This window comes from Filicampus tigris, chromosome 22, assembly GCF_054856515.1.
Source record: "Filicampus tigris isolate MCC_2025a chromosome 22, RoL_Ftig_1.0, whole genome shotgun sequence".
Taxonomy (NCBI): Eukaryota; Metazoa; Chordata; class Actinopteri; order Syngnathiformes; family Syngnathidae; genus Filicampus; species Filicampus tigris.
Window position 1 is genome coordinate 10,467,467 of NC_141238.1, and position 15,374 is coordinate 10,482,840.

The 15,374-nt window shown below is 46.8% G+C and overlaps 1 long non-coding RNA gene across 1 annotated transcript; it reads left to right on the forward strand.

Annotated features, from left to right (window-relative positions):
- Positions 1–7,103: 7,103 nt before the first annotated feature.
- Positions 7,104–10,015, forward strand: LOC147126983 (uncharacterized). Its single transcript, XR_015084708.1, has 3 exons — positions 7,104–7,596; positions 7,754–8,521; positions 8,675–10,015. It is a non-coding gene; the product is annotated as an uncharacterized LOC147126983 (long non-coding RNA).
- Positions 10,016–15,374: the final 5,359 nt, after the last annotated feature.

Consider the following 15,374-nt stretch of genomic DNA (forward strand, 5'->3'; position numbering starts at 1 on the left):
GTACTCTGTCTCTGCTAGGCTTTTTGGCGTTTTGGTGTTTTTCCCTTCAAATTAAGATAAAATATGAAATAGAATATTGTTAAAATTAGAAAGATATATGCATGACATATATATCTATGTATTATATTATGTAAAACTTACTTTATTCAAAAATAAACATCATAATGTCACTACCGAAACCATTATGTCACTACCGAAACGTTTTGGTAGTGACCGTTTCGGTAGTGACGTTTTATGATAGTTGTTGACAATACTCAACAATTCTTGGCACAACGTGGCTACCACAGACATTTTTGAGTATGTGTACAGAGATAGAAAACAGTACATTTAGCATTAAAATCAAAAGTGCTCATTTTATTGCCGAAATGAGGTGTTCGGTAGTGACGGTCCTTAAAACCACATGCTGATTTTCAGACTTTGGAGGGCACATAACTAGTATTAGTGCTGCCAACTAATTATTTGCCATGTGCCAAGTAATGAACATGAAGCTAATGTCTCCTCCTGGTGAAATGTCTGGGGTTGTGGCTAAAACCAACCATCTATTTGCCTACAGACAAATACTCTTTGCGTTTCGGTAGTGACATGAAAAGTTGGGACAGGTTTTTTTTTTTACATGAAAACTTCTAATTTGAAAAAAATCTACAAAATCAATGTAATTCTTTCACCATACATTTAAAAGCAATCAAAATGTTCTATTAAAGTAAAGTATTTTTTAAATTGGCAAAAATCTTCTCTATTTAAAAAAAAAAAAATTTATGAATTGAAATTTAGGAGTTAGAGATTGGGACAGCCACCTCCCAATAGGAAGTGACATATCGTCGCTGTCCTGTGGAAAAAATGTATGTCCATTTTTGTCATTTTTTTAAATTTTACATTTATGCGATGTCTGCATTCAGCTTCAACGTCTGACGATGTATGAACCTACATGACCAATGAAAACGTTTTTTATGATGTCATGTATTTAAAATGTATCTCAATTGGATGTCAGACTTGTCAGTCAAAATTCACGTATGTCCATTGGACGTCCCTCTCAACGGTGGAACGAAGCCGACATCTATCGATGCAAAGGTAAAGTTTGTCGATACACTAACTGTTTGTAAAGTGTCATATATATAATTTGTTGCTGTCCACCTCTAGTAATGTTACCTTTGTGTCAAACAACATGCCATGTCCGCAACGTAAACACAGCAGGCATTTACCGCGCAGGTCAGACATTAGTGCAGTCAATACCCACGACTGTGGTGTTTACGTGTTCATTCGTTTTCTGACTAAGATAAAACTTAATTCATTCACGTCGTTTGTGCAATATAAGCCTCTCTCTTATCGTTTTCCGGATAGACATGTCTCTCTCCCTTTCACGGTTGAGGCAGGGAAGAAAGAAAGTGGCAATACAAGTGACAAAGGTTTTTCGACGAGCTAGAGCAGGGGTGTCAAAGTCAAATGGACGGAGGGCCAAATACAAAATTTTGCGACAAGCCGAGGGCCGGACTGATAAAATGGTCATTGAAATGTTTTAAAATGTCCAGATTGGATCGGGTCCTTCACGCCTGCTGATGATGTCACGCTTTATATATCTGTAATATATTTCTTTGCGTCTATGTTTGTCACCCCCCTGGCTGTTGTGTTTATATCTTTGGAGTTACTAAATAAAAAATAAAGTATATTTTTGCTACTTTTGCGAGGCAGCTCGTACGTCACTTCCATTAACGTTTCTCCTGCCAAACTGGAAACAATTTTCTGGTTGACTCGGCCTTCAAGATTATATGAACTGTACATAATTTAAAGTAAAACGGAGAGGATCATATGATTGGTATGATGTCTCCATCTGACTATTTTAGAGTGGCAAGGTATGAATTTGGGTGCTCCTGTCAGAAAACACAGGCCCATATTCCACTTGACACATCTATTTATTGTGGTCTACAACAACACAAAGAATAACCTAGCAACATCATCCAATGCATAGCCATTTGTTAACAATATGCCTAAACATTACAATTCACTGTATTAAGAAATTAATCAGCCAAACAATACATACAATACACATTCACACGTTCCATCACTAGAATAGTTAGCATATGAGCCAAAATACTCACTCACAAGAACATATCTAGGCTATTATGTACAGCAGTTACCTGACACGAACTTAAATGATCAAACTCACCTTTTAACATTTACACACAACAACACACGTGGTGAAACACGGGCAATCTGCAACTACTGAGTTTGCTGGCATGAACAAACTACGAGCTGTGTCGAAGGAGGAAAGAGAAAAAAAAAGTCACTCACTATCAACACTTAGCGCTCGAATATCGTTCAATGCCTGCTCACAGTGTGGGACATCTCCAGCACTATGTCGAAACTCAATGAATTGATCAAATGCCAACAAATACTAATAATAAAACAACGTGAGGTTTCTAATATGTAGTATTTCTAATAAAGTGTGTTACTCCAATTAACTTTTCACCACAATCCGATTCTGAAAGCCACAAAGAGTGACGTGAAATCTTCAGTCAGCATGTAGAACAGCCATGGGGCGGCAAACATTGATGCAAAGAAAAATATTACAGAAATGGTGTAACGAATTGGGTTATCTGTGTTGTAGTTGAATTTGTGTCTTGCAAGTTGTTTTGTTTCCGAGGTTAATGAATGCACCGTGGGCATGCGAGCGAGAGTAGTGGGGGACGAACAGGAGAGCCGTTGCTCTTTTTTGACTGAACGGTTGTCGTACTGTATTGGTGTCGGCTGCGGCCCTTACCCTTTGGACTAATAAAAACATGATAGTTAAACTACGTCTGACAGCGTGTTCTTTGAAGTCGCTACAATATATTTTAAAGCGTGACGTCTTCGGCAGGCGTGAATGACCCGATCAGATCTGCTACCCACACCGGCTTGCTGCGGGCCAGATCTAATAATAAAGCAATATCCTCCCAGGGGTCGTAGAAAACCTTTTCGCGGGCCTGATGTGGCCCGCGGGCCTTGACTTTCACATCTGTGAACTAGAGGAATATGGTTCTCAGACACTGCAGAGGATACAACTTTTTTGCAACACATTTATGTCAATATTGGATTCAGTGCAGTAAAACTGTTCTCTTTACTTTAGAATCGATCAATAACGACAAAGATGACTCTCCTGACTATGTACCTATGGAATCGGAAAATTAAGGTATGTTTTATGCAGAAATTTGCTCGGATAAAAATGTATTTTGAAGGGGTTTACTAATCTAGATGAAGTATTTGTGAAAGGGATTTTTACACCCTTATGCTATGTTGTGCAAGACATTTTAAAAATAACTAGTAGTTTCATTGCATTATGAACATTTTTAAATCGGTACCCTAACTACATTCCTCTTAATATTTTCAAGAATCACTTGGAAGTCAAGCTGGTGGCACACACCACTCTGAAAGTGATGGTTGGTAGTGTAATTAATATTAACTTAAACTTAATTTTTGTTATACAAAATCACAATCCAATAGGACTTCGCAACATGAATTTAGCAAATAGGAGCAGAAGGGTCCTGGATCTTAATTAGCTTATTTTGTGTATGTTGGGTGGGGAGGTATTCACATACAATTTGTTTTATGTACTTAACATGTGCTCAGGTCAAGGAAGGGAGGTGGGAAGGAAAGATGAAAATGGTAGAACAGTGAGGAGAAAGGGAAAGTACAGTACAGTACAAGTGAAAGAGGGAGGAAGGAGCCCCTTCAGCTTATATGTAGAATAAGGCATGATGTTAAAGTGGTAATGAATAGCAAAGACACACTCTGGACACATGAAAGTGTGTAATGTCTCACATGTGCACAAATACTCACAACTTATACGTATTTTATTTGTTTTTCTTTTAATTAGAAAGAGAAGCAGTTTCGGTGGACTCCTAAGCTGGTGAGGCTCATCTGGGAAGAAAGAGGAGGGCAAACCCAGAGACCTGGAATGTAACCATCTAGAAAAGGAGGCGAATGAGGGGCCTTTCCTGGGTTGGGAAAAAAATAGAGAGACTGTGTGGAAGGAGGCAAGACAAATGGGGATGCCATGTCAGTCTACGGCCTGCAAAAAATCCTCCGAACTCAAGTGTAGTCAACTAGGTGAATCAAAGAGAGAGGAGATTTTCAAATATTTCTGGGAGAAAATTGGTCATTAGTAGAATTGAGGACTCTGAACAGACGGCGGTCAGGTGCAGCTGAGTCCAGGAGGGCAGTTTCCATATTTCCTCATCTTGTTGTTGATGGAAGTAGGATTCGAGTATGCCAGCGCATGTTCCTGTCCACATTGGGAATAAAACAGTGGATGTAAGATAAGATAAGATAAGAATGCCTTTATTGATCCCACAGTGGGGAAATTTTCATTGTTACAGTAGCAAAGATATAGGTCACACAGGGGCGGCGGCATAATGTGGCCATTAATGTATAACATTGACGGCAAACATTTAGGATCAAACCTATGTAGATATACGCAGTAACATGTGTATATACACATGTGTATACACACCAACCTACATCTACATAAAAAATATGAGGAACACTCATTTCGGCCTGTACATAGTACAGAGGAAAAAATACTCTAAGTGACAGTGCTGCAGTGCTGTAGTGAAATGTAAGGAACAGCATTGGATAAAAATAAAACTAGACTAACAGTAGTGGGGAATGTTGATTATTGCACGGTATTACAGTAGTGGGGAATATTGGGTATTGCACGATATGAGCTCAGGTGCAGGACTGCACAATTGCACTAATGTCCGCCAGTTTGTAGAGACTACACAATGTTCTTGTTAAAGAGTCTGACAGCAGCAGGCAAGAAGGAACGGCGGAATCTCTCCTTTGCACAGCGAGGGTGTAACAGTCTGTCACTGAAGGTGCTGTGGAGTGCTGTTAGGGTGCCCTGGAGGGGGTGGTCCGGGTTGCCCAGCATTGATGACAGCTTGGCCAACATCCTCCTGTTCCCCACCGAGTCCACAGAGTCCAGGGAGCAGCCCAGGACAGAGCCGGCCCTCTTGACCAGTTTGTCCAGCCGCTTCTTGTCCCGGGCCGAGACGCCGCCTGCCCAGGTGACCACTCCCTGGAAGATGACCGATGCAACCACCGAGTCATAAAAGTTCCTGAGGAGTGTCCCCTGAACCCCAAAAGACCTCAGTCTCCTGAGTAGGAAGAGTCTGCTCTGACTCTTCCTATGGAGGGCGTCTGTGTTGTCGCACCAGTCCAGTTTATTGTTCAGATGAACACCCAGGTACTTGTAAGTTGAGACTCTCTCAACATCTGTTCCCCGGATATTCACTGGTGCAGGTGAAGAGTGCTGGCGCCTACCGAAATCCACCACCATTTCTTTGGATTTCCCCGCAGTGATCAGGAGGCGGTTCTGCTGGCACCAGTCCACGAAACCCTGAGTAAGTTCTCTGTACTCCCGATCATCTCCGCCTGTGATGAGGCTGACAATCGCAGAGTCGTCAGAGAACTTCTGCAGGTGACAGGTAGGGGTGTTGTAGTTGAAGTCCGAGGTGTAGAGGGTGAACAGGAAGGGAGCCAAGACAGTTCCCTGTGGGGCCCCCGTGCTGCAGAGGAGCACGTCAGACACACAGTCCTGTGTCCTCACATACTGTGGCCGGTTTGTGAGGTAGTCCTGGATCCATGTGGTGAGGTGGTGCGCCACCCCCGCCCGCTCCAGCTTGTCTCCCAGTAGAGTGGGCTGGATGGTGTTGAAAGCACTGGAGAAATCAAAGAACATGATCCTCACAGTGCTCCCCGCCTTCTCCAGGTGGGAGAGTGAAGTGTGGAGGAGGTAGATGATGGCATCATCCACACTGATGCCAGGCTGATATGCGAACTGGAGTGGGTCCATTGAGGAGCTCACCAGGGGGCGCAGGTGGACAAGGACCAGTCTCTCCAGGGTCTTCATCAGGTGAGACGTCAGCGCCACTTGTCTGAAGCTGTTGAGCTCCTTCAGGTGGGGGGTCTTTGGCACCGGGACCAGGCAGGATGTTTTCCATAGCTGGGGGACCCTGCCCAGCTTCAGGCTCAGGTTGAACATGTGCTGGACAATTCCACACAGCTGGTCTGCGCAGGATTTGAGGAGCTGGGGGCTGATGCCATCTGGACCCGCTGCCTTCCTCGCCTTCATCTTCTTCAGCTATTTGAGGTGGGTGGGGAGAAGAGGGAAAATACCTAAGCAGACTGCGAGAGTGACAGTGACATCCAAAGGGCAGGACTTTCTGAAGGCCTTCCTCCAGGATCTACCTAAAGTTCCTCACACAATTGCAGGTCTTCAAAGCTATATCTGGAGCCTGTGTTTAAGTCCATCAGTCACCTCCATGCACAGTATAAGCAGTCTTGTGCAGACAGTGATCTCCAGCCTCTGTCAGGGCAAGACTTTTCCTCAGTTTTTCAGCAACCGAATCTTTCTCTTTTTCACCCCAAAAAAGACCAGTGTGATACCTGTTGTGCATTCAAGGCTGGAACATTGATGCTGCCACATGGGAGGAGCATTGCCTTAAAAAAGATATATGTTCTGTTCTCAAAGACAGGTATATGGTTCCCAGTCACCTGAGTGGCACAGTTTGTAATCCATTGTTCCATCCATATTGTACCGTACAGAAAGAAGAAAAAATAGGTAGGTCCATTAGACCAGGAAAAAGCACTGGTGATCCTACAGTGCATGACCTCCGAGCAATCAGGTATTTTATTTAATTCATTAATTCTTAGATGATTGCCTTCATGCCATGTATTTTGAGCTATTACATACAAACTAATAACTATGTAATTTCTTTCTTGAAATACACATCACATAACTGTCCATTGACCTTTTCTTCTCTTTTTTCTTCTTTCTGTAAGGTACAATATGGATGGAACAATGGATTACAAACTGTGCCACTCAGGTGACTGTGAACCATATACCTGTCTTTGAGAACGAAGGGGAATAACACGCATGTGACCAGACTGCACACATTCAAGAAACAAATTACACTGCTCAAATTCAACCATCTTCAAGAACTGAAGAAAGTTGAGGCAGGTGAAAAGACTTTGTTGTTGTGCATGGATCTGCAGGGGCTCCTGCTGTGTCCCAAGCTGCAAGGCTCTGCTCTGTATTACAAAACTAAGCTCAGTGTGCACAACTTTACCATCTATGACTTGATATCACATGATGCAACAAATTACCTGTGGCATGAGGGCGAAGCTGGTCTTTCGGCCAATGAGTTTGCAACATGCATTCTTAATTATCTTGAAACTACACCTATCATACGATGAATACATCATCTGCAGTGATGGATGTGGCTATCAGAACCGAAACCTCATCTTGAGCAACGTGCTCCTCAAGTTTGTGACTGAAAAGCAGAAGACAGTGACACAGAAGTATCTTGAAAGAGACCACACACAAATGGAGTGTGATTCAGTGCATAGTGTGATAGAGAGGAAACTGAGACACAGAAACATACATGTTCCATCTGATTACGCTGAAGTTATCAGAGGTGCTCGCTCTAATCCAAAACCTTACCAGGTGAAGTACTTGGACAACACTTTTTTCATGGACTTCAGCCAAGTAAAACTCTGTAGGTCCATTAGACCAGGAAAAAGCACTGGTGATCCTACAGTGCATGACCTCCGAGCAATCAGGTATTTTATTTAATTCATTAATTCTTAGATGATTGCCTTCATGCCATGTATTTTGAGCTATTACATACAAACTAATAACTATGTAATTTCTTTCTTGAAATACACATCACATAACTGTCCATTGACCTTTTCTTCTCTTTTTTCTTCTTTCTGTAAGGTACAATATGGATGGAACAATGGATTACAAACTGTGCCACTCAGGTGACTGTGAACCATATGCCTGTCTTTGAGAACGAAGGGGAATAACACGCATGTGACCAGACTGCACACATTCAAGAAACAAATTACACTGCTCAAATTCAACCATCTTCAAGAACTGAAGAAAGTTGAGGCAGGTGAAAAGACTTTGTTGTTGTGCATGGATCTGCAGGGGCTCCTGCTGTGTCCCAAGCTGCAAGCCTCTGCTCTGTATTACAAAACTAAGCTCAGTGTGCACAACTTTACCATCTATGACTTGATATCACATGATGCAACAAATTACCTGTGGCATGAGGGCGAAGCTGGTCTTTCGGCCAATGAGTTTGCAACATGCATTCTTAATTATCTTGAAACTACACCTATCATACGATGAATACATCATCTGCAGTGATGGATGTGGCTATCAGAACCGAAACCTCATCTTGAGCAATGTGCTCCTCAAGTTTGTGACTGAAAAGCAGAAGACAGTGACACAGAAGTATCTTGAAAGAGACCACACACAAATGGAGTGTGATTCAGTGCATAGTGTGATAGAGAGGAAACTGAGACACAGAAACATACATGTTCCATCTGATTACGCTGAAGTTATCAGAGGTGCTCGCTCGAATCCAAAACCTTACCAGGTGAAGTACTTGGACAACACTTTTTTCATGGACTTCAGCCAAGTAAAACTCTGTAGGTCCATTAGACCAGGAAAAAGCACTGGTGATCCTACAGTGCAGTTCAGGTATTTTATTTAATTAATTCTTAGATGATTGCCTTCATGCCATGTATTTTGAGCTATTACATACAAACTAATAACTATGTAATTTCTTTCTTGAAATACACATCACACAACTGTCCATTGACCTTTTCTTCTCTTTTTTCTTCTTTCTGTAAGGTACAATATGGATGGAACAATGGATTACAAACTGTGCCACTCAGGTGACTGTGAACCATATACCTGTCTTTGAGAACGAAGGGGAATAACACGCATGTGACCAGACTGCACACATTCAAGAAACAAATTACACAGCTCAAATTCAACCATTTTCAAGAACTGAAGAAAGTTGTTCCCCCAGATTACCACTCCTTCTATGATGGTCTTCATTATGTGTATTAAATACTTACCTGTTCTAATGGTACTTATCTTTTGTTTTAAATTTTACCTGTTGTAACAATGAGGGACAAAGAAGGAAGGAGCGACAGTCGTGATGTCCTAATGTGTGTATCAATTATTATTTATTGAAAGAAAAAAGTAATCATTACTTTGCTCCTTAATTTAACAAGGTATTCATTATTGAATGTATTCCCAATTGATGTCAGTAATGTCAATATATTAGTGTTTAGTATTTATTTTTTGATTAAATTAATAGTATTTGTGTTAATTAAATCAATTTGACTCAGTTTTGCCATGACCATCTACTGATGTAAATCTGATTAAGAGTTGGTAATTGTGAAATGTTTGCCTTATTAAATTTAGATATCAGAGGTCTTGCTCTTGAATAGAGTCAACACATATATTGATTAAAAAAAAAAAAGCCCACTTCCTGTGAACCTCGGTTGTGGGCACAAAGCGTTTCATTATTTTTTTTCCCCGGTGTCCTGTAGCAGCTAGTTTTAAGTGCCATTTAGGGCCGTGGGACTTAATACCTCACAGATGCACGCAAGACGAGCCGAGAAACACTGCTGAACATCAGGAAGCATGAACTCATCGTAGGTCCTGTCCGCAACAACCGTGCAGAATCACGACCCTAACCCTTAGTTCTGTGCATTGATTAAAAGAAGCGTTTCATAACAAGCAATAATATTTGGATAGTCCAACATTATAGTAGATTGATTTCCCTTGACAAAGCTTTGGTGAATATAATGTGCTAAAATGGGATTTAAAACCGCCTGCTATTAAAAGTCTGCCTGGACATAAATGAAACCCAAGGCTCGTGAATAACGACGTCACTGGAGCGCATGCTTTTATTAACACGCATCTGCACTTTCGCTAGCAACGCTGCATGTAAGTACATTTAAAATACTGTAATATCTGTTCCTTGTTTTGTGCATGTGCTGGCTGGGCCTATGGGTAGTGAGTGACGTCATAGCGAGGGGACAAGGAGTTTAGGAGGGAAGTTGAGAGAGAGAGCGGGTGGGATGATTGAGCGCATGGGCGCGAGTTGTGGCCACCAGCAGCTCTTGTGTGAATGTGTTCTGTTTTCCGTGACGATCTGTGATTAAAAACGACGATCAGACTGCATCAGCGACTGTGTGCATCTTTGACCACTTCGAGGGGCATTACATTTGGTGTCAGAAGTTTCGGGTTCACTCGTCGCACGCTCGGCTTTGAGGATGTTCGGCGATCCCCTTATTCGACGAAAGGTGAAAGAAGAAGCCGTGCCGTGCGTGATTGATATGCCTGAGTCAAGTTGCACCGAGTGCGGCCGCCATAACGCTGCTGTTCCACGCCAAGATGAGCGTGAGCCCGCCAAAACGGGGTTACGCTATTACGGAGCGACAGCTGCCGCCGCGGACGGGAATGTGTACGTGCATGGCGGTGCTCTGGGCCTCGCGTGGCCCGCTATGAAGGCACTTAAATTCTCCGGAAAGTGTAGTTGGGAGGCTTATAGAGCACAGTTCGAGTTGGTGGCTGATGCCGCGGATTGGCCGAAGAAGACGAAAGCGGTGCAGTTGGTGCTTTCGCTGACGGAGGATGCCACATCCTGTCTGCTGCTGCTGAGCCCCGAAGAGAGACTCGATTACAGCGCGCTGGTGGGTGCTTTGCAGAGGCGCTTTGGGGAGTTTAATTTGAGAGACTCCCTGCGCTGTGAGTTCAAGCACCGTGATCGACATCCGGGGGAGCCGCTCCGTTATCTCGTGCATGAGATCGAGAGCCTGGGTCGGCGCGCGTATGCTGGAATGCCAAATGAGATACAAAATGAACTGATACGTGATCAGTTCATCCAAGCCCTCAGACCAGATGAGCTGCGGCTGCATGTCCAGCTTGCTCACCCAGCAGCCCTGGGAGACGCGCTTGCTCTCGCCACGGAGAGGGAGATTGCAGCCAAGGGGGCGCTGCAGACACCAAACTGTCCCGTTTCGGCAACGTCGTTCCCGGAAGGGGAGGAGCGCAGACCGGCATGGGTGGAGGAGCTGGTGTGTGCCATTAATACTCGCTCAGCACAGCATGAGGATGGAAATGGCCGGCGTGCACGCCCTGTTGTCTGCTGGGGGTGTGGACAGCCAGGTCACCTTCTGCGGCGCTGCCCAAAGATGCTAAATCAGCAGGGAAACGAAAAAGGGGCCGTGTAGCCCGGATGACGCGGACCCCTCCAGTCGTTAACCGGGAGGTGCAACCTGCATGTGCTGGCGCTATGAGCAGGGACCCCCATGTCCAGGATGAGACCGTTGTAACGGTGGGATGGACAGACGTGGGGGACCCCAGTCATGTTCGCGTGCAGATTGGGGACACTTCTTGTACAGCCCTGGTGGACACTGGGTCCTCAGCCACGATTGTGAGGCCTGACGTCGTTCCAGTGGGAACCGTCTTAGAATCGAACTTTACAAAACTGAGGACAGTGACCGATGAAACGGCCCCCATGAGAGGCAGAGGGACATTTGTGTTTGTTTTGGGGGGTTTGTCGACGACTCACTCAGCTTGGGTGGCGGACGTGAGTGACCCATGTATTCTGGGTCGGGACTTTTTGAAAGCTGCAAAAGGTGTGGTGGATTTGGGAGCTGGGGTGCTCAACCTGCCAAATGGTCAGCGTGTGGGGCTAGTTCGGGCGTCTCAACGGGGTACTTCGGGGGTAATCATCAACACTGCTGACCCTGCAGCAGGCAAGCTGCAGGTGGGGATGATGCTACCCAGCCCGACCAAGGTAGCTGCAGCACCAGCTCCTAGGCAGTCGACGGTAGATTGGGTTGAGTTCGCTCACCCCACCTGGACTTGTTCCCAGTTGGGGCTACCGGAGTCGACCTCACAGCGACCGACAGTAGATCGGGTAGAGTTCGCTCGCCCCGTGACGGACGACCCTTGGGGGGGGGGGGGAAGTGACGGCCAGCCCAGCCATGCCAGGGAATGTAACCCCGGGTCGCCTAGCAGAGAACCGGGCAGAGGCGATACGGTTCATCAGGGAAAAGAACTGTGATGGCTTGGATGTCGAGCAGCGGGAGCAGCTGTGGCAGGTGCTGTGGGACTTTGAGAGCATTTTTGCCCTCAGTGAGAATGAGGTGGGCCTCACTCACTTGGTTGAGCACCACATCGACACCGGGGACGTGCGACCAGTTAAGGTGCGGCCCCGACGCCTGCCTTTGGCCCAGCAGGAGGCTGCGGATCAGGAGGTCCGTGCCATGCTCGAGGCGGGAATTATAGAGCCTTCCGACAGCCCGTGGGCGTCTGGCGTGGTCATGGTTCCCAGAAAGAAAAGTACCTGACCGCGGTTCTGTGTGGACTACAGGCCGCTCAATAAAGTGACAAGGAAGGACTGCTACCCGCTCCCGCGGATAGATGAGACGTTGGATCTGGTCTCTGGGTCTGCGTGGTTCTCATCGCTCGACCTGCGCAGTGGCTACTGGCAGGTCCCCCTCACCGCCGAGTCCAGACCTAAGATAGCGTTCTGCACCCCCAGAGGACACTGGCAGTTTAAAGTAAGGAGTTTTGGACTCTGCAATGCACCAGGAACGTTCGAGCGCTTGATGGACACAGTACTCTCCAACATTCCGCGGCAAGAATGCTTGGTGTATTTGGACGATGTCCTCGTCCACAGTGAGTCCTTCCAGACTGCGTTGGAGTCTCTAAGGCTGGTGCTGGGTAGAATTGCTGCGGCTGGACTGAAACTGCACCCAGAAAAGTGCCACTTTATGCGGCGAGAGGTGGAGTTCCTGGGTCACCGAGTGAATGGAGACGGCATCAGCACACTGGAGGAGAAGGTCAGCGCCATCAAAGACTGGCCAGCCCCAAAAGATCAGAAGCAGCTTAAGAGTATTTTGGGGCTTTCCTCATATTACAGACGGTTCGTGAGAGGATTTTCTTGCATCGGGGCGCCCTTGTTCCGGCTTCTTCAGGACAACCAACCCTTTTTGTGGACGCCGGACTGTCAGGAGGCATTTTCCAGCCTGAAAAATGCCCTCATCAATGCTCCTGTTCTCACTCCACCTGATCCAGCCTTGTCTTTTGTGCTGGATACGGACGCTAGCAATGTCGGCATGGGGGCGGTGTTGTCACAAGTGGGGCCGGAAGGTGAATGAGTGGTGGCCTACTTCAGCCGCATTTTCAATAAGAGTGAACGACGATACTGTGTCACCAGACGTGAACTGCTGGCAGTTGTTTTGGCTGCGCGTCATTTCAAGTACTATCTATGTGGCGTTCCGTTCACCATCAGGACGGATCATGCTGCGCTGCAGTGGTTGATGTCGTTCAGGGAACCAGAAGGCCAAGTGGCACGGTGGCTGGAGGAGCTGCAGGCGTTCCACTTTACTGTGGTACATCGGGCTGGAGCTCAGCACGTCAATGCTGATGCCCTTTCCCGGCATCCATGTGCTGTTGGCGGCTGCGGCTACTGCGACCGGCGGGATGCCAGGGAGTTGGAGCTGTGTGGGGAGGCGACTGCCGCTGGACCATCGTGCTGCATCCTGGAGGCTGTGGACATCGCAGAGTGGGCTGTCAAGCAGGAAGAGGATCGTGATCTCAACCCTGTGCGACAGTGGGTCCAGAGTGGCAGGAGGCCACCCTGGGAAGGAGTGATGGGACTCTCTGTTGGCGCCAAAGGCCTTTGGAGCAAGTTTGCTGTCTTACGCATGAAGGATGGCGTGCTGCAGCGTGCGTGGAAGGATCCAGTGACCGGAGAGGAGAGGTGGCAGGTGGTGGTGCCCAGAGCTCTTAGAGAGTCGGTACTGAGAGCATGCCACGGGGGCACGGGTACCGGACACTTTGGCAGCACAAAGACACTCAGACGGCTTCGACAAGGGTTTTACTGGGGCCAGCATCGACGGGACGTTGAGGACTTTTGCCGGTGGTGTGACGAGTGTGCGGCCTACAAGGGCCCTCAAGACCAATCGCATGCACCGCTTCAGCAACAGAGAGTTGGGGCGCCCATGGAGCGGGTTGCTGTGGACTTTATGGGTCCTTTGCCCGTGACGGACAGAGGGAACCGTTACGTGCTATGTGCGATGGACTATTTCACAAAGTGGCCTGAGGCATACGCACTGCCAGATCAGGAGGCAGAGACGGTGCCGGATGCACTGTTGGAGGGCATGTTCTGCCGGTTTGGGACTGCAGATATACTCCACAGTGATCAAGGCAGAAATTTTGAGTCCAAGGTTTTCGCTGCCCTTTGTGAACGCTTGAACATGCAGAAGACGCGAACCACCCCTTTGCATCCGCAGAGTGATGGTTTAGTTGAACGTTTTAACCGCACCATGCAGCAGCAGCTTGCCATCCTCACCTCCGAGCGCCAACATGATTGGGACCAGCATATTCCAATGGTGTTGATGGCGTATCGTTCGGCTGTCCAAAATTCCACAAGCTGTACTCCTGCTCTGGTGATGCTTGGCCGGGAGATCCGGACACCAGCGGAGATGGCGTTTGGCAGACCACCAGGCAGCCTCGAGGATCGGCCGGGGTTGGAATATGCCCGGAGACTGCAGGATCGTTTGGAGGCAGCGCATGTCTTTGCCCGGGACCAGCTAGAGAAAGCTGGTGCACGTCAGAAGCGGAACTACGACGTACGCAGCAAGAAAGAAGGGACGCTGCCCTAAGTTAGACAGTCATTGGGACGGGCCGTGTAGGGTCCTTGAGCGGGTGGGGGAGGTAGTGTATCGGGTGACAGTTCCCCCCAGGGGCCGGAGGGTTGCCCTACATCGGGACAGGTTGGCTCCGTACCGGGGCAGTGGTGTTCCGATATTTGAGGCCGGGTCTGTTTCACCTGCCATTTCAGGACGAGTGGTGGATTCAGGTTCCCCAGATCACACTCATGTTGTCCCTGTTCCTCCGGTTGGAGACAGAAATGGCACGGGTCCAGGCCGACTCAAGAGACAGAGGCGTAGGCCGCAGCGCCTAGAGGATTTTTTTTTTGTTGACCCCCTCGGGGGCGAGGGTTTCATAAAGGGTAGGGCAGTGTAATATCTGTTCCTTGTTTTGTGCATGTGCTGGCTGGGCCTATGGGTAGTGAGTGACGTCATAGCGAGGGGACAAGGAGTTTAGGAGGGAAGTTGAGAGAGAGAGCGGGTGGGATGATTGAGCGCATGGGCGTGAGTTGTGGCCACCAGCAGCTCTTGTGTGAATGTGTTCTGTTTTCCGTGACGATCTGTGATTAAAAACGACGATCAGACTACATCAGCGACTGTGTGCATCTTTGACCACTTCGAGGGGCATTACAATACTTTAAATAGGTCAGTGAGGAATGTGTAAACGGAGTTCCTTTTTAGACCCTATATGCATCTATTTTCACAAGTTTAGGATTTCCTTATCATGTACTTTGTGATTAATAAAGTTCTTTCATCCTCCTGAAAAGAAACGGATTTTGGACATCCAGTTTTTGTCACAGGACAGCGACGATGTAAAAGATGGCTTTTTATACATTCAGTTTAATAGTATCTCAATTAGTGCCTTG